Genomic DNA, 19,398 nt, shown 5'->3' with positions numbered 1-19,398 from the left:
TCTTGCTTTTAGATGGAAGCTGGGAATTTGGTGCTTTTAGATTTGGATAGGAAACCTTTTAAATTTTACGGAGCAGGGATCTGGTCGAGCTTCTAATTTTTACTAATGCTACTCCATGCCGCACTTTATTTCTTTTATGTCTATCTATTTATTGCCACAACCATGTGATCCCATGTATGTGCCATTTATCGATTCCAATCACATACAAAGCATATGTTAATCGATAATCTGTCAATCATTTGCTACCCAAACTTCAATTTTAATTCAAATTCCAATATCATTAGGCATTTGGTAAGAAAAATTTTGTGCTCTTCAAACACATTTTCTTAAAACACATGTTATGTTCTTATTTTGAGAAGAATGATCCAGTTATGGTCATCGTTCCTAAATTAAGCAATCAAATGCTATAAGTAAGTAATTAGATCATATTTCCTAAAACAAAAGCATAGAATTCTTGAAACACATGTTCTAAAAATGTTCTGTGTTCCAAGTGCATAATATTCTCTTTGAGTAGTCTACTTATACATAATATCAGGTATTACTTAACCAATTAACCTTCTCTTGTGGCGTCTATTCGGAATTTTGCCTGAATCACTGAATTTCAATGATATACCATTAAGAGGGAAAGGAACGTGCATGGAAGGGTCTAACTACAAAGCATCCAACTGCAACAGGTTTAAAATTTATGCTCCAATTTGAAATCACATACCTATAGCCAAAATAGAGTTGATGGGTGAACTTCGACTCAAGAAGGTGATCAATGCTTGGTATTATAACTCATTCGGGGTGGCAAAAGTCCCCTAGTCAAACGGGCCCAGTACGTTGATGAGCTCGCCCAGGGACATAGTGGGGCATGGAAGCCACACCAAGTCGACCGCAGCTGGCTAGCACCATCATGCACAACGCATACTACTGCGGGATGGGGCTGGGAGCAGCCAGGGGTGGGTCGTCGACGAGCCGGCTGGCAATCTATAAGGTGTGTTCGAAGGAGGGATGCTTCAGGGCGGACCTGCTCAAGGGGATAGACGATGCGGTCGGGGACGGGGTGGACATCGTCTTTTTATAATGCATTTTCTGTTTCTCTTGCAATCTCTCGACCTCAATCATCTTTGCCCAACTCCCTCTCTCGCTAATATTTCCCAATCGCTTCCACCATTATTGAGTCTCATGTTTGCTGATCATTGGATGTTGTAGCGGAAGACCTGGGAGATTGATCGTCATCATCACCTCGTTGAGAGCGATGGAAAGCCATCACTCGAATGAGGGTTTCACATAACCTGCAGAACAGACAATCGAGGGTTTGGACAACTATCTCTCTCCCTTTATAATGTATTTTCTGTTTCTCTTGCAATCTCTCGCCCTCGATCATCTTTGTGCAACTCCCTCTCTCGCTCGATCTTTTGATATTTCCCAATTGTTTCCACCATTGTTGAGTCTCATGTTCGTTGATCATTGGAGGTTGTAGCGGAAGACCTGAGAAGATCGATCGGCATCCTCACTATTAGGGATTATATTCCACCTCAGACAGAAACACCTTACCATACGCTTTTTATAACATTGTGTATAATACGTACATATGTGATACTTATATACATGTGCATATGGATACATATTATATTATACACGTAATGTGTATATAAGACATATATGCATGTATATGTATAATTTGTACATATGTAATGCTAATAGATGTTATATATAATATAAGTATTTTAAATACATGTGAGTACATACAATATGTATACACTTATGAATATGTAGTACAATATGTATATAAAATATATGTATGTTATGTGTATATTATGTATGTAATACATTGTACCAATGTACATATAGTACGTTACCGTAAAAATGTGTTATATGTACAGGTACATATATATAATATATGTATTTTTGTATAGTAATACGTTATATGTATATTTTATATGTACGTACATATGAGTACATACAATATGTATATAAAATATATGTATGTTCTGTGTATATTATATATGTAATACATTGTACCAATGTACATATAGTATGTTACAATAAAATATATTATATGTATAGGTACATATATATAATATATGTCATGTATAGTAATACGTTATATATATATATGTACACACACATATATATGTACGTATACACATATACATTACATATATGTATATAATAGGTATAATTTCAACATATAGGTACCTATACATATATATGTACATTTGTATATATACATTAATACATATGTGCATGAATGTATATAACACATATATGCAAACATATAGACGTACACGTTCATACTATATATATGTGCATATTAATATTATTTTATGCATATATTTATGTGTGCACATACATATATATATGTATACATGTGCATATAATATACAAATATGTACTGATAATGTAGGTACATATAACATATATGCATACATATATATACATATATATGTATTTACGTAATACATACATATATATCTAACATATATATGTACATATTTGTATTATATGTGTACATACATATGTACGTTATGTGTGAATATATAGATATATATTACATACATATATTAATATCTATATATAAATATGTACAATGTCTACTACCATTTATACGTTATGTATGCGTTATACATATTATATTATACATGTGCATACGCATATTACACAACACTATATGTATATATATATATATATATAAATAAATAAATATTTATACATACGTATAATATATATATATATGTATGTACATAATATATACATTTCTATGTGTGTACATTAGCATATATGTATATATATTATACGTATGTATAAATATTTATATACAGATATATAGCACATATGTATGTATATTATATATATGTATAACGTACAAACTTTATAAATATCTATGTGTATGTGCACTATGAAAACATTATGTTGTTTGTAGGCCTTGCGTCTTAAAGTTCATAGATCTCAAATCAAATCTCATCCCTTCAAGCTTGAGATCAATGATATGTAGATATATATTACATACATGTATTAATATCTATATATAAATATGTACAATGTATAATACCATATATATGTTAAGCATGAATTGTACGTATTATATATATTATATTATACATGTGTATACGCATATTGCACAACACTATATGTACACATATATACGTACATAATATATACATTTGTATGTATATACAGTAGCATATATGTATATATATTATACGTATGTATAAATATTTATATATAGATATATAGCATATATGTATATATATTATATATATGTATAATGTACAAACTTTATAAATATATATGTGTGTGTGCACTATGCAAAGATTATGTTGTTTGTAGGCCTTGCATCTTAAACGATCGTTTTCAAATCTGCTATTTGCCAAAACAGTAGATTTAAGCTAAATCCTTTGTTAAACCAGATACAATCGAGAGAGATCCAAAAACTGACCGCCATGTAGACACATGTCTCTAATAACATGGCCGCCCTTGATTGGAAGGGTCATTTCCCGGATCCCATCCTTGTTATGAGATAAACAACTCTTAAGTTTGGTCTATATCAAAGGCAAACAGAGAACCTTTCTATGGTTTTACCACACTGGACTCACTAAGGAAACATTTTGAGTCCACTGGACCACAACAGATGGAAAAGAAAAGCGAAGAAATGGGTTGACCATATCCAAGTGCACACATCATATGACGATTTTTGTGTGTGCGTTTTTTTTTGTTGTATTTTTTTGTCACATTTCCGAGTCGGATTCAACCTCATCCGCCTCATCCATACTGTAATATTGGGTTGGGGCTCCTCATTGTATTCGACCATTCCGTTTTTTCCTTTTTGTTTCTCTCCTTTTGCCGTTTCGGGAAGACAAGAAAGAGGAAGAGCGACTGACGTCCGCTCAGAGAGGAGGAAAGTGGGGGAGAAGGAATAGGAGAAAGGGGAGAGAGGGAAGCATGATCAGAGAAGGGAGCCATGGTTTCCACCAGGTGCAGCTCTTCATCGGCCAAGCTTTCCATGCCATCGCTGGCGCGAAGAAGCAAGCATCTCAAGGTATTCGGATGAAGCAAACCATGCCCAAATATTATTTGTTATTGTTTGCCTATTCTTGGGTTTGTTGTCGACTCCAACATCTCATTTATGTGTTTTCTGGTTTTCTTAGGGGGTTGTTTTCTTCAGGGCTTGATTTTGGGGAATCAGGCGGAGAACTTGTTTTTCTTTCGGGGTTGGATTGGTGGAGTCAGGTGGAGAACTCTCATCCAAAAGAGGTGCCAGTCACACCATGGGGCGATGTGCCCAACTCGAAGGAATTGGCGTCGTCGTCTTCATGATACCAGCTCCCCTTTGACCGAGCGACCGGTTCTGTGGAAGATCCGGCACCGGCTGAAACCCCAGCATCCAATCCAGATGCCGCGGTCGACAAACCGGTCACGATGCCACCTCCTTCACCAGGTTTGTATCACGAGTTCTACATGTGCCACTTGGGAGAATGATAATTGTGAAAACTGGCCTTCAGTAATCCTTTTTCCATTTTGCTTATTGTGGGTTATGGATTCTGCATCGGAGAAATTGAATACGGTGCCATCGACATGGAATAATAGTTCGATGAAAAGGACGCCTAATTTGGAATCATCGACTGTATGGGGAAGACTTATATCATAGTATCTGCAGCTATTTTCCCCAATCCACTTCGTGATTGCTGATCGAGTACCTTGTTTTGCTGCTTCTCTTGACTTCCGCTTTAGGTCATGTATTGGGAGGATTTTAGTGCCACAATTTGGTCAGGTTTCAGTTGTAGGCATCAGGTGGATTGGTTGCATGTAGTTCTGATTTCATCAACTAACATGGACTGGAGGTCTCTTCTGGGATTTTTATGTTTATAAAGTATGGTGCCTTCATTTCAATTAAGTTGTCATGCTCATCAAGAACGTTAGTGTTGTATGTTGTTGCTGTGGATAGGAAATTTTGGAAGTCTATGTTTATTTTAGGTGAAACAGTTTCCTCAGTTGTTAGCTTAATCATTTTTTTCTCTGACCTGGATTCAAGAGTTTTGAGATTCGCCTCGCCGCTTGGTCATGTTTCACAGGGTAGAAGCTAAACTCTAGGGTTATCATTTGTAGTCAACGAATGAAAATCAGTTCTCTAAGTGGTGTAGCTTGGTTCAGGCATTTCATAGATATCTCAAACAAGAAGCAAGTCAACATGTCATGCAAAGGAACGGCAGCATAAGGTCATGGTAAGGAGTAGGTAGATGACACCTCCATGTATGATGACATTGTGTTTGGATGTTTTCTGCTAATGCTTTATTAGTTTGTGGTCAAGAACATATTTTGCAAAGTCCTCATGTAACCAGGGCACAAGACTGATCAACTTGCTGGATAGTCATACAATTAGAGTCTAATAGAGTCCAATCCCATAGTAGTCATTATCATGCACTTGATGATTTTACAAAATCCACCACATAGGATTGGTTTATCCCGAGCTTCCTTTGGGGAAAGATAAGAGCTTAACCTAAACCATTTGTAAAACTTTCAATCAGTTGAGGACTCAAACATTTATGGAAAATTGTCACTATTAAACCAACCTTTCGTATCCCTATGAGAGTTGGTGAAGTTCATTTTTCTACCCAACCAACCTATGCTATTTTGCATTCACCCTCTTCTTTAAAGTAGAATTCCTTCCTCTTGGTGATATACCATTTGATGTTAAGAACTTTTGTAAAAGTGATAATTTTCAGTTTTTCTTAAGAACATTTTAAAAGTGTCTTCTCACACAATGATGTGGCTTTTCTTTATTCTTACTACCTGCTTGAGCAGAAGGATAAAATTTCAAATTTTTGTTGCCAAACAATGGAAGAGGAAAATTGAAAAGATCCTGAATATGAGTAGTAAGGAAAGGTCCTGTGAAGTTGAGAATGTCGAGACTAGGAAATCCTATTGACTCTAGTAATCAAGCATTTGCAAGGATTTAGCAGGAAGGTATCTTGAGAGAGAAGCCAAAATGCTTTGTAAGATCTTGGTAGGTAGCAAAATGAGAATTGAGAGATTGGCTCGGGGCTTGTGTAGTCATTCCTCTAGGTCAGTAATCAAGAGTACCGGGTAGGCATATAGGTGATATATGTCTATACCATGAAGATAACGACTTATGAACCTTTGGCTCATTGAAAACCCGCAAGGTGAAGCGGGTTGGATACGTAACAAAGCTACACATAACCACCAAAGCGGTGGAGCTTCATAGTAGCCTTTGGGGTGGTAAGGTATTCCCTCAAAGGTGAAGGTCGGCTTAAAAAAAAAATCAAGAAAAAAAAAATTTAAGGCAAAAGCTGAATGCAAGAGAAAGAAAAAAAAAAGAGGACAAACAAGCAAAATGTGTTTGCCAAGAGATGAAAGGCATGAAGGCTGAACTTGCAGGAATTGAATGTGAAAGTCTTTGGTAGATGTGCGGTCCTAGGGTCAATATCTTCTCTTATTTTTTATTACCTAAGATGCTGAGGATGATTCCTTTTTGTTCATATTTTGGAAATTGAAAGACATCCCTTCTAGAGATTTGATGACATTGATGCAAAATGAATCATAATGCTTGTATGGTAGGTGCTATTTGTAAATGAAGGCCATATTATTTGCACAACACGAGCACTCATGCTTATTAGTTAAATTGATCATTTTTGAACTATTTTAAACTAAAACTTGACATCTCTAGTCATAGGAGGAACTAACCAGTCTCCTTTGGTCTTGAAATATGTTTGTCATTTCATTCCCAATCCTCTTTGGCCTTGAAAGATGTTGGCCATTCCATTACCCAACCATTAGTCCATTCATGGGATAGATGAAACTTCTCGAACCTAGTCAACTCATGTTGAGTGTGACGAATTTCATTTCTTAGTCTCAAGAGATGCATATCATTTGGGATAAGTGATTAAGCCTGGCCCATTATTCCATCTTAACCGAGTGTCTTCAACATAACCCAGACTTAGGGTTGAGCCTGTCATGGAACACCTCTTATCTCTTTTCAAAAGGACCAATCAATTTTGTAGTCCATTTTGAACTATGACATTTTTGAAAGGTTCTATTCATCGAAGTTGCATGGGTTTTGGGTTTGATGTCCTCAGGTCCTTCATGGTTTTAGACGAGCATAATGCTCAGTTTCTCTTGTATCATGTTAGTGTCAGATTAGTTGAATAGATCCTTTAGTTAGCTATTGCACATGTCCAGTGGTTAAGGTCATTGGTTTGATTTGTATTCAGTAGGATCCTATTTTGATTTAGTTTAATTATTTAGTTTTGTTGAGTTGGGCAATTGTTTTCTGCTTTAATGGTTTCCTGCATAGTGTCATGCTTAGTTTTACTTTCATTGTGACATGGGTTGTTTAGGTGCTTTATTGTCTTACGTTCTTGGTTTTCCTTTTTCAATGCCTTCACTTGTGTTGCAGACCGACTATCCTTCGGCGCAACGCGGGCCAAATAAGCTTGAAAAAGTCAGCCCATGACAACTTGATTCTTTTGATAAATATAATCTGGTCAAATTCATGGGAGTGTGTCACATTCTGATAGTCTTTGAATTGCATATCATACATTATTATGATACAATCATGTGTTTGCTAACATGGAAGCCTACATTCTAAAAATATGTGAATCTAATTTGTTCATATCCCACTTGCTTATGATACAATCATGTGTTAATCTACATTTTAAAAATATACCATGGTCTGTCTCTAGAGTGGTAGAAAAGTTTTGTTTTCTTAGTTATTTCAGCAGGGAGAAGAAACTGAACTATTCGTTGGTTTGAAGAATGGAGTTAATTGTGCTTGAATTATTCTTTGCCTACTGTCATACTCTTTTGACTTTGGTTTTATTCCTTTTTCGATTTCCTGTTTCTTTCTTTTCTTTCCATAATGATTATTGTTATTTTGCACAGCTTATAGGTGAGGCAACTTTGGAGGTTCATGCCATAAGTGCCACTGTCCATTTCTCCTTTGATCATAAATTATTAGTGCAGAATCTAGCACTTCAAGCAAAAAAAAGTGTTCTACAATGATATAATTGAAGTTGTTGAATTTGGTGGATTTCTTAGTGTGCAATTTCTGGTCACTACTATTTATTCTTGTTTTGGGTGGTAAACATGGGCATATTGAAGTGTTCTACAATGATATAATGCAAGCTTTCTACAATGGGCATATTGAAGAAAAAAAAACGTGAGTTTACTTTATGCAGTTTCTGGATTCATAGATGTCCAAAACATTTGTAGGTTATGCAAATAGATGGAGGTCCTTAATTGCAGCTTCCTTGCTTGTGCTTATAATTTTCTAACCTTCTTCTTTGTTCTTTTTCAACATGCTGCTTACTACTTTGGATATTTGAAGGATGTATTTGGTTTAAACAGATCTAAAGCCGAAAGGATTATGCTTGAATTTTTCTCTGTATTCTGCCTTAGACAGCCTTCAAAAGCAATTTCTCATGGAGAATTGGAGAGAGCAACTAGCAAAGGAACTTTCCTTTGCGGTGAACTGCTTTTTGATCCATTTCTTTCATCCGAAGATTCCTCCATGTATTTTTGTAAGGGCATCTTTTGTAATTTTAGAATTGCAGGTCAGCCCAACCTCCATGTTTATATGGGGGGATTCAGAGAAGATGCTGAACATGCATAACATGGATACAGTGAGACGTAAGTATTCTCTTTCCATGTTCAAAAGGTATCATGGCTTGGAACCTCAGCGATAATCCATTCTTGCTTTTTCATAATGTATTTATCTCAATATTGGTCATTGAAATTGTCCTCAAAGCTTACAAATTTTCTGAATGAAATCTTTTATGGTCTGTAACAATTATTTTTGATGACATGCTATTTCAATCAAGAACTCACTAACACAGTCCTCTGTCATATATGTTCAACAGTTTATATTTTTCATTGTTTAGAGAAAACAAGCAAGGGACTTGCATTGTGCCAGTATCACTAGTTCTTTCCACACCAATTCTGGTCTGTTTCTATAAATTTAAGTGTGACTGGTTGAGCTTTCACATCAATGGACTGGTTCTGGCAAGTTCTTTTTTCTTGTACAAGATTACTTAACACTGCCTCACATGAGCATGATCACTGTCCTCACTTGATTTTTCTGTGATAAGATACATCTCTTAAGATCACATGGACTTCATGGAATGAATTTTAGCTTTTATTCCAGGCATTTGATGTGAGTGCTCTGATCGGCACATCTTCATTTGTGTTGAAATCTGGTACTTTTGATCTCCAATATGTATGTTCTGGTTCAGATGGGAGAAACTTGGCAAGTCCTCTATTTGGATATGACATCTGGTATCAGCCTTGACACAAGACCATGATTAGTTCATCGTGGGGAGCACCAAAATCTTTTACAAAAGGATTCAGTCTCCAACACGTAGAAGATGGTCGTTATGAAGACATCTACATGTATACAGCTGGCCCAATGGTGAACTGAAATAGACTGGACCTTGGTAACTCAGATCTCCTACCTTTGGAGGTCAGTGTGACAGTGTCAAATATCATCGTCCTAAAAAGTGCACCCTATACTTGATATGATCATCTATTGTAGTGGCTATTACTTATGACTAATTTAATACTGTTCTGCAGATTCTATACAGGTTACATTGGGTCTGCATTAAGCTGCAACATGATTAGGTTTTTCCACACTCCAAGTGGATCGTGGAGCCATGAGGTACCATTTGTTGATGTTCACATTACTGTAAGTGTGCATATGTGAGAGAGTACTGGAAAGAGAGGGGGTCCTAAGTTGCTTGTTTGTTTCTTCTATGTTGCAATATCTGTGACACCTTTCGGAATTGGATTATGCCCGACATGCCTGGACTTATATCTGATTTCGTTATCTCACTGGATGTTCGCTTCCTTTACTTCTCAAACGGGCTGCATGGTGATGTCAGGCAATACAACATTGAGGACCTTTCAAAGCCTGTTTTGACTGGACATGGGTTGGTGGACTCGTTCAGTAGGGAAGCCAGATAGCTGCAGTATCTAAAGATGGGCTGTAGTCTCAGTTTGATGTTCCTGAAGTAAAAGTGTGTGTTTAAGTCATTGTTGTTCTTACATTTTCTTGCTTTTCTTAGGGAAACAGACTCAGAGGTGGGCCACAAATTATCCTGTTGAGCTTGGATGGTAAGAGATTGTAGGTGACTAACTCACTCTTTAGCACATGGGATCGGCAATTCTATCCAGAGATTTTGGAGGAGGGCTCACATATGCTTCAGATTGACATGGACACAAAGAAGGGTGGATTGAAACTGAATCCAAACTTCTTTGTAGATTTTGGGCTTGAACCTGATGGTCCTATTTAGGGTTGACTTCGTGGTCGTTTCAGAATAAATAAGATGAGAATGGAAATAAGATGCATATTCAAATAAGAGTGCCCATTATGTTGAAGTGTCACATGGGAATTGCTCAAGAAGCATGACGCCTTGGATTGTTGGATTAATTTGGAGAATTCAAAGAGGTGGCATGTCAACATCATCGATAAGTTTTTAAATGCAAAAGTAGATGTCTTCATCGCATGTTCTCCCTCTGTTGCATGTTTTCCCACCTTCATGGATGAAAAATGTTTCCCATCAAATAAATGTTGGTGAAAATTTTTCCCCAATTCTTTTTTTTTTTTGCCCCACACCATCCAAGAAAGAGGACAAAAAGATGGATTGGTTGCGGGCCACTTGAGTACAGAGTCAATAATGGAATGCAGCGAAACTAGCCCATCCATATCAAGGTATAGTGGACAAGGCTCGAGCTGTCCAACCCCACCAAAGCACAGATTGAATCCTCTGTGGTTATTGCAGGTTCGAATTAGAGGAAGGATCAGTGTTTCAGGACCAGGCTAAGACTCACTTATAAAACGGCAGTGGCCTAGAAGGCAGTGGAGAATGGGCTAGTGGCCCGGAGGGCAGTGGAGAATGGGCAATTGACTGAGGGTGAGAGAGAGAGAAGAGGATTTTGGGGGCGAAACGGATGAGGAAGATTTATGAGCGAAAAAGAAGCAACACAAAATAGTGCTGGGTGGGTGAGCCTCTGTCTGTGTGTGAAATGTGTAAGAGGGTGTTACGTGCCTGCATGACATTTTCTGCAGATGAGATGCCAAGGTGTAATGGGAATCAATGACAGCGATGAGGGAGACGATGGCACTGAATGAGCAAAGGCCAGCCAAAGCACCGGCAACTGTGGCAGCAGTGGTGGCAGATCCAGGAGGAGGAGGAAGAGACATACACGAGTTAGACTCTTGAAGAGACATACACGAGTTAGACTCTTGAAACCATCTGCTTCTCCCTTCTTTTCTTGCTCTTCTGGAAGATTGATCAAGAAGTTTACGGTTTTCCTTTTTCTAATCTTGGCGTTGTTATGTGTTTTAGTTTGCCCTACAAATACTCTTCGCGGGCTCAAAGTTTGTTCTGGTTAATTGTTGTTTCTGGTTGGAGGAGATGGCCGCGCCTTCCTCTTTCTCAAAGATCTGATTCAACCCGAAGTGTGGCACCTCGTCATCGAAGAGGTGGTGGAAAGGATAGAGATTAAGGTCCGGCGACGTGGCCGAGCTCTGTGACTGCTGCGAGTATGTTTGTTTTCCTCTGTTTCGTTCTTTTTTCGTCTGGTCGTTGCCCTGCTAGGAGATCAGCATAAAGAAGACATCTCTGTCATTCTTGAAACAGTTTTTTACATCCTCATTGGGATGATTAAGTTGATGGATGCACGATTAAATTGATGGATGCTGGAATTTTCTGTGTATAAAATTTCCTCGGGATACAAAGGATCATGATTCGCCAGAAGTGTGAATTTATTTTTCTTGAAGCTTTTTCTCTTTAATAATTTTCGGCAGAGTGACCAGTTTGCCGCCTTTGGAATCGCATGGTTTTCTCTAAGTTGTCGCTCTGAAACTGTTAGGAATTTTGAAGGGCCAGATTTAATATTGGATTTGACCCATCATGACATTTTCCACACAAATGTACGTGTTGATATCTATAGATTCATAGATTATATTGGAATTCAAGGCTTCCTTAAGACAAGGTCCACTTTTCTCTCTTAAGTTTTATCCTATGCATTCTCTTGGGATCTGCATAGGAATGCCAAAATGAATTTATTTTCATATTCTCTAGTGGAATTACATCTGCATCCGCTTGAAAAAAAACATAGATATCTGGCTTTTTCTTTCTGTGAATTTTTTATGGAGGCTGTATGTGTGGAGTGTACGCCCATGGTGATGATGTGCTGGGTGTCACGTGTTGGAGCAGATTCGACAAGGAAAGCTATATGTCTTACTGTGGAAGCCTTCACTTTTCTTTTGATTTGGTGCGGAAGTCAATCATTTCTTGGTTATTGAAGCGGTGGTGTGCAGAAAATGTGGTTTCCCTTTCCCTGTTCTAGGTGAATTTAGTAAAGAATGAAGCTTTCTTATTTGTTTAAATGCATGCAGATGGAAATACCTTTTTAATTTTGCATCTGGCCTGTAAAGTGGGACACTGATTTTCCTTTGACGAAATGGAGCATCAATCGGCTACCCCCTTTTTTGTCGAGCGCTGGAGAGTCGGTTAGACGTCATACTTGTCCCTAATGAACCTTTGCCTTTCGTAGTGGTGATTGTGAAGAGCTAACCATCACTAGCAGCTATTGGTCACTAGAAAAGAATTCTATCTTTTAGAATTTCATATGCATAGAGGAATGGTGCTCCTTTGCTGTTGCTAGATTTGGATATTACAAAGTTATCACACCATTTGGGGATTTCATGTTACATGTGGATCTATTATATTTTTCCTATTTTTGATGCTTTTTCTGTAGAGAATTTCGTCAGAATCATTTTCTTTTCTGATAGTCCATCTTTGAACCTTTTTTGAAAACTTTTTCTCCATGGCGTTAACTGTTTTTGGTTTTCTCTTCTTTTCTTTTAATCACTTAGGAAGCAGTAACCAAGATTCTGCCACATTCTGTTGATAACTCTCTTTTGATCTTGTAGTTCTGCGTACGATAAGTTAAGGTTTTGTGAAGATTTTCATTTTGATGCTGCTGGTGGAGGAACTGTGAGACGTGTGTAAAGGTTAGAAACTGGGATGTAACACCAACTCTAGTTGCCTTGTGTTAAAAATATGAAAATGCTCTGATCTACTTCTCATGCATCAAAGTGTAGCAAGTTGAAGAACCTACAAATGGAACTGGCTGCACTTTTTTGATGAATTGAACTAATATCTGTTGTGATGCTTGAGAACACAAGCATCATCTTGTATTCTCTTATTTAGGATGCAATTAGATACATTTAGGTTCCATTATGTCAAAAACTGTAGACCTAAGTTGTTTTTGGAATTACTTAAAAAATTTCTTTACTTAACAAAATGTTTCTTATTCCAGCATTTACATTGTGGGTGCATCGTTTCAGCTCATACATTCTTGCTTCTGGATGTTGGTGGAATAGAATGCATTTCTTGTGCCAAGACAAGTTCGCTTAATGCACTAAGCCTTTTAATTGTTGGAAAAAAGAAGTCTCATATATAATTTGTGTTACATGATTGCAGCATATTTGTGGCTTTGGGCTGTATGGTTGACTGCTGATTCCACAACTGCCACATGGATGCAGCAATGAGCTCTCGTTCAGCAACTTTCATTGGATTTTATGATCATTGGCTGGAAGCCCGATAAGATTTATGTCCCAGACATCCTAGGAAGAATGATATGATTTTTTGGGGAAAAAATTCACCTCTAGAAAATGCATGTCCTCTATAGGCTATTGCTGGTTGGTTTTTGTGATATACTGAAAGATTTTCTTATGGATTGCATGGATTGCACAAAAAAATTTCCCATTCTTTTAGATGCTTTACTTATTATTTGTTTCAGTTCTATCATTTTTCATCAATTTACTTGCTGGGTATCTGATGCGACCTGCCCTTGTAGCTGCTCAAAAGGGACCAAGTTGCAGTCGCTTCTCAAGATCTGTTGGGGTTAACACACCTAGGAAGGTCAAAAGAATAGGGATTACAAAATTTCGTTCCCAAGTTCGACACAACCCCCACTGAATATATTTCTTAGGACTGATATACAAGTAGCGGTTCCCTCCCAAGTTTCAACCTACTACAAATCAAGAATGGGAATGTGGGGCTTTACAAGCGTCAACAATACAAGAAGATCTCTCCCTCACTCAACAATCACATCATCCATGCCAAACCAATGAACCACACATTCAATCCCTACGTCGAGCATTCCACATCCTTCACCCTAGGACAGTCTGATGGCTTGGGAATGTGACCTCAGCTAGGTGAGCTTTGGAGGATTCCTGAATGGCTGAAAACCCGAAGGTTGGCTGGAAATCAAATGCACCCAACCACGCAGCTATAGGGGGTTTCAGATGTACCTTGCTGGAGCTAGTCCAGCACTCACCGAGGAAGAAGGCCAAGTATATCCTCGGTATTCAGCAATACTCCACAGCTCAATCGGCTACAAGTCCTCTGATGGCGGTCAATCTCCAATGTGTAGGCTCCTAGTATTTAAGACAACACTAGCAGTTCACTATTCTTGTAAGAAACAACTGAACAAAAAGTAATAGAGGAGGTGCGTTACCCGAATAGCTGGAAGCCCCAATTGTGTGATGTAGATTGGGGGAAGCTATCTTCAGATTGGCGTTGAATATCGCCCTTCCCCTTCAAATGGACGGTTGATTCGAATGAAGTCCACCACCAGCCTGCTACGCTTGTGTTGTGCGCTTCCGGAAAATAGGAGCAGTCACCGTATGCAATCAGAAATCTCAGATGAATGCAGGAGTGGAGATGCTTCACTGGAGATGAGATCAATCCCTACTATCTGTAATCGAATTCGGGGGATGCTGGTGTTGAATGGGCGACGATGCACACCTCTTCAAGACAGCTCCTTGCTACAAGATCGAGCTCCAACAGGTTCTGCTTCTCGCCTAATTCAACAGCTTGCTGCCACAGCTATCAGCAGAGAGTATGGTGCTGCAAGGGAATCAAGAGCTCAAGCAGAAGATAATTCTACAGATCATCAAGCTCAAGTCATGGAGAAGGCACCAGAGAATCGATTTCATCCAAGGCAGCTTCCAAAAGGACAGTCGTTGAGGATTGAAGTCAGCCTAGTTTCTGGTGTCACTCAGAACTGCGCGCTTAATTCCGCGATCCACCGTCATGATTCCGATCAGCTCCGGCGAACTATCCAAAACAGCTCAGATTCTTCCCAACTTCACCAGAATGATCCTCCAAGAGTTATGAAGACGTCTGAACCATTTCCTAGCTCAGATCAACCTCCGATCGCCAGAATTGTGCTGATTTTCATAGATTGCCATCGCTCTCTTTAGAACAGGAATTCAGCCTCTGTTTCTTCAGCTTCAGTCAGTCGATTCCTCACTGTTTCACTCCATAGATAGTCGTGAGGGATACGCAACAATTAGACACAGATTGTGATAGTAAGAATTGATTTTTAAAAGAATTGAAATTGATCCAAGTCAGACGTTAGGCGATCTGCCTGAAACAAGGATCGTTCTTGCCTGAACTCATTAGCATCTCAAATCCTTCGATCTCAGTCAGATCAGACCGATCTATTCTTTTCGTTAGATGAGTTGACTCAAATCGATCAGAACATCAGCATCCTCTCCACTTCTGATCGGGTAAACAGGAAGTTCTTGCGGTAGAATATCCATGGAGAAGGATTTCTTACTGATTGAGAAGTTCCTCCAGCTGTCGACATGCAGTTCATGAATTCCTCGGATGAGCTACGATTTGCTGCACAACCGAGTGATCCTTCTTCCGATTCCAGCCTCTAAGCGACTCAAGGATTGGAGAGCACTTGCACTAGGATCAGTCTACTTCAGCACTGTATTCAACGTCTACAGTTCTGATAGCCTTCCCGGTTTGGCTCCACTGGTTCTGTAGGCGATCTTCTTCTCCAGCAAAGTCTCCTTCGCTGGCCAAGCTTTTGGTGCCACACTTAAGCCGCTCAAACTCTCTCTCATGGGAGAGAAAAGGTTTCTTTTATTGATTCAATTTCCAAAAGTTACAAGTTTTGGCACAGTGTCCAGCTTATATGCTGTTGGACTATCTTGGGTTTAACCCATTGTCTCGGACTGATATGAGTACAAGACCTGATTCAATCAAATCCAAAACAAAACAAATACAATGACTCGGTCTGGGCTTGAAGCCAGCCATGACGCACTCAGGTTATCCTGAAATCTTTCCAACTAAACCTGACCCGGATGCACTCTTGGTTGCGCCCAGTCTTCCTTGGTCTCTTACAGCTGATGTAGTCTTTCTCTGCCTGAACCAGCAACCTCTGCTCTTCAGCCTTGCTCTACTGACCACTGATCTGACCGAACCTAGTCCCTTCCATTCTCTGCTCAGCTGACCGAACCTTGCTTGATCCCATTGTATGCTCCTCGCTCTCGTCACCGGCTGCAATCTATAGGCCGTAACTCTTTTTAGTCTTCAAATTAACCTCACAATAGATATCGCTGCCCTCCGTAATCTCCCTCGCTGGCTTGCACCTAATGCCTTACGCTTCGGTCTCCTCAGAAGTAAGGTTGACCTCACTAGCCTCTGAACTGCGTATCTCAAGCGGCCCTTCAGTCTTGCACTCTACATTTAGCGCCTCGGCTTTGCTTGACATGAAATTATCCTCACTTTGCTCAAAACGCCTTGGCCCTCCCTGTATCTTCTCTCGGTCAACCTCACAATGCCCACCTACGTCTTCGGCAGCCTCCTCGGCCACACTCGGTTGTGCTCTAGATAGGTGCACATCAAGTCCACCCCCCTTGAATGGAGCTTGTCTCCAAGCTCTCTTTTGACACTCATCACGGTCTGTTGGAACTGCCTTAATGCATTTCACATCTCCACCCTCACCTACCCAGCTTGGATGAGGACCATAGTCCCTCGGCAAGGACCTTAGTAAAGACATTTGGTATATGGGAGGTCTTTGGTCACCCCTGTAGGAATTCGTCATGAACCCAATTTTCTGACGTCCTCTATCATGGGCTTGCCAAAGTCGGGCCCCAGTTTTGTCATCGAACTTCTCAACAAGTAACTGTTTTTGGTCCTTGTTAGCAATAGCACACCATGCTTCCACTGCTCTCTTAGCCTTCACCTCGAGCATATAATATGACTGTATAGGGTTTGTCATAACAGTCTTGGACTGTTACTGCAATTTGCTGCATTTGAGCCTCTTTCAGTTGTGATTCCTTCTTTCCCATGGAAGAACTACTGCCGATCTGGTCTGACCCTTCTCCCGGACCTTGTGCTGCTATGGTCTTTGCAGACTTTGTGTCAACAGTAATTAAGACAACTTGTCCTTCGCTATTCTCCTTAGGGAACATAATGGACTTAGTGGCAAAGTCCCATTGGATTTTTTCCAATGTTCTGAACCATTGCATTCCCAAAACTACATCTACTCCATGGATAGGCAGAATATATAAGTCCATCGTAAATGATACATTTTGAATATGAAGCACCCTATCCTTGCATAACTCCTTGCATGTGTGATGTGTTCCATCACCGGTTTGGACATCAAAAGAATATATTACTTCACTTTTACCACCTATCAATTGAGCTGTTCCTGGACTTATGAAATTAGTAGCCGATCCAGTGTCTAGGAGAGCTAATACTTTATGGTTACTGATGTATCGTGTGACATCGCACCTAGCTGCCATCATGAGATTCATTGTTTGGCCTTTCTTCCTGGCTATCTTGCTCTCTATCTGATTGCTCAACTTTATACTCTTCATCTTCGTCATCTATGACTACGAACAACTTGATCTCTTTGCACTTATGTCCATGAAACCACTTGTCATCACAATGATAACACAACCCCTTTGCCAGTCTCTCATCCCGCTCTTGCTGGGTAATGTATTGTTTCTTAGGGCTGTTAGAGGTTGGCTGTGGTACCTCCTTCTTCTTTGGTAACATTTCTGGATCTGGCGGTCTGGTACGATGTGGGTCAAACCTTTTGCCTTGCTCTTGGAGAGTCCGTTTCTGTTCCATTTTCTCTTCTTTGTGTCGGGCAACTTTCATGCATATCTTTAAGTCAGGAGATTCTTGGGAAAGCACAACAACTGAATATCACGATGCAATCCCTCAATGAAAGCTCCTACTAATGCTACTTCATCCCAACCTTGTACTTGGTAAGATAAACTTTCAAACTTGTGTTGATAGTCCAACACCATCCCGGTTTGAGTGAGATTCTTAAACTGCACATTGAAATCTGTAATTCTGGAATCTTCAAACCTACTCATCAGCTCATTCTTGAACTGCTCCCAAGTTTGATTTGGCTCTCGGTAGCTAATCCACTGAAACCACTTCAAGGCTTCCCCTTTGAAGTACATCATCACGTAGGTAACTTTCTTATCATTTGGTATGCCTTGACACTGAAAATATCTTTCAGCTTTGAAAACCCATTCATGAGTTTGCTGTCCACTAAATCTTGAAAATTCGATCTTAAGTGCTGGCGCTCTTGCTTCAACCAGATTTCGGTTTTCTCGCCCTTGATGCCCTACCGGCTGTCTCCTATCATCAACCGGCCGATTAGCTTCCTCATGATCCTCCCAAACTGGTCTTTGATGATCATGGACTGGTGGTGGTTGGCGTTCCCCTTGTGATTCAACCCTAAGATTAGGTTGATCAGTCCCCTCACGCCTATCTCCCACATTTGGCAATCCCTTAGACCGATTTAAGAGTTTTTCTAATTCTTCAAGTATGTTAATAGTTATCGGTCCTTCATGACTATTTTGTCTTTCATAAGACGTGCTAGGCGTATTAGACCTGGTTTTGCCAGGATTCTCACGGTTTATAACACTTTGCATAGTCTTTTCAACCTGCTCCATGCATTGGTTGAGTTGATGGTTTGAAGAAGTAACTGCGGTAATCAATTGCATCATACGGTCCAGCTTGTTGTTTATTGCAGTCATCTTGCTATCTATCCCATTCATCTTGCTCTCCATCTGAGCTATCTTCTCATTTCCGAAATCCAACTCTGCGACAACTTGATCATCATATTGAGGAATCACCTCGGCTTTCGGCTGCTTGCCTTTTCTCACTTTATTTGCTGTGTCAAAGACCCCAAAACAACTCTGATACCACTTGATGCGACCTGCCATTGTAGATGCTCAAAAGGTACAAAGTTGAAATCGATTCCCAAGATCTATTGGGGCTAACACGCTGAGGAAGGTTAAAAGAATAGGGATTACAAAATTTCGTTCCCAAGTCGGACACACACCCGACTGAATATATCTCTTAGGACTGATATACAAGTAGTGGTTCCCTCCCAAGTTTCAACCTACTACAAATCAAGAATGGGAATGTGAGACTTTACAACCATCAACGATACAAGAAGATCTCTTCCTCACTCTACAATCACATCATCCATGCCAAACCATACATTCAATCCCTAGGTCAAGCATTCCACACCCTTTGCCCTAGGACAGTCCGGCAGCTT

The 19,398-nt window shown here is 39.5% G+C and overlaps 1 pseudogene; it reads left to right on the top strand.

Annotated features, from left to right (window-relative positions):
- The first annotated feature begins 3,927 nt into the window (after positions 1 to 3,927).
- LOC116267881 (selenium-binding protein 1-like) lies at positions 3,928 to 10,289 on the top strand (annotated as a pseudogene).
- Positions 10,290 to 19,398: the final 9,109 nt, after the last annotated feature.

The sequence above is a fragment of the Nymphaea colorata genome, unplaced genomic scaffold, assembly GCF_008831285.2.
Source record: "Nymphaea colorata isolate Beijing-Zhang1983 unplaced genomic scaffold, ASM883128v2 scaffold0001, whole genome shotgun sequence".
Lineage (NCBI taxonomy): Eukaryota > Viridiplantae > Streptophyta > Magnoliopsida > Nymphaeales > Nymphaeaceae > Nymphaea > Nymphaea colorata.
The sequence above is the reverse complement of the archived record's forward strand: the minus strand, read 5'-3'. Positions and strand labels throughout refer to the sequence as shown.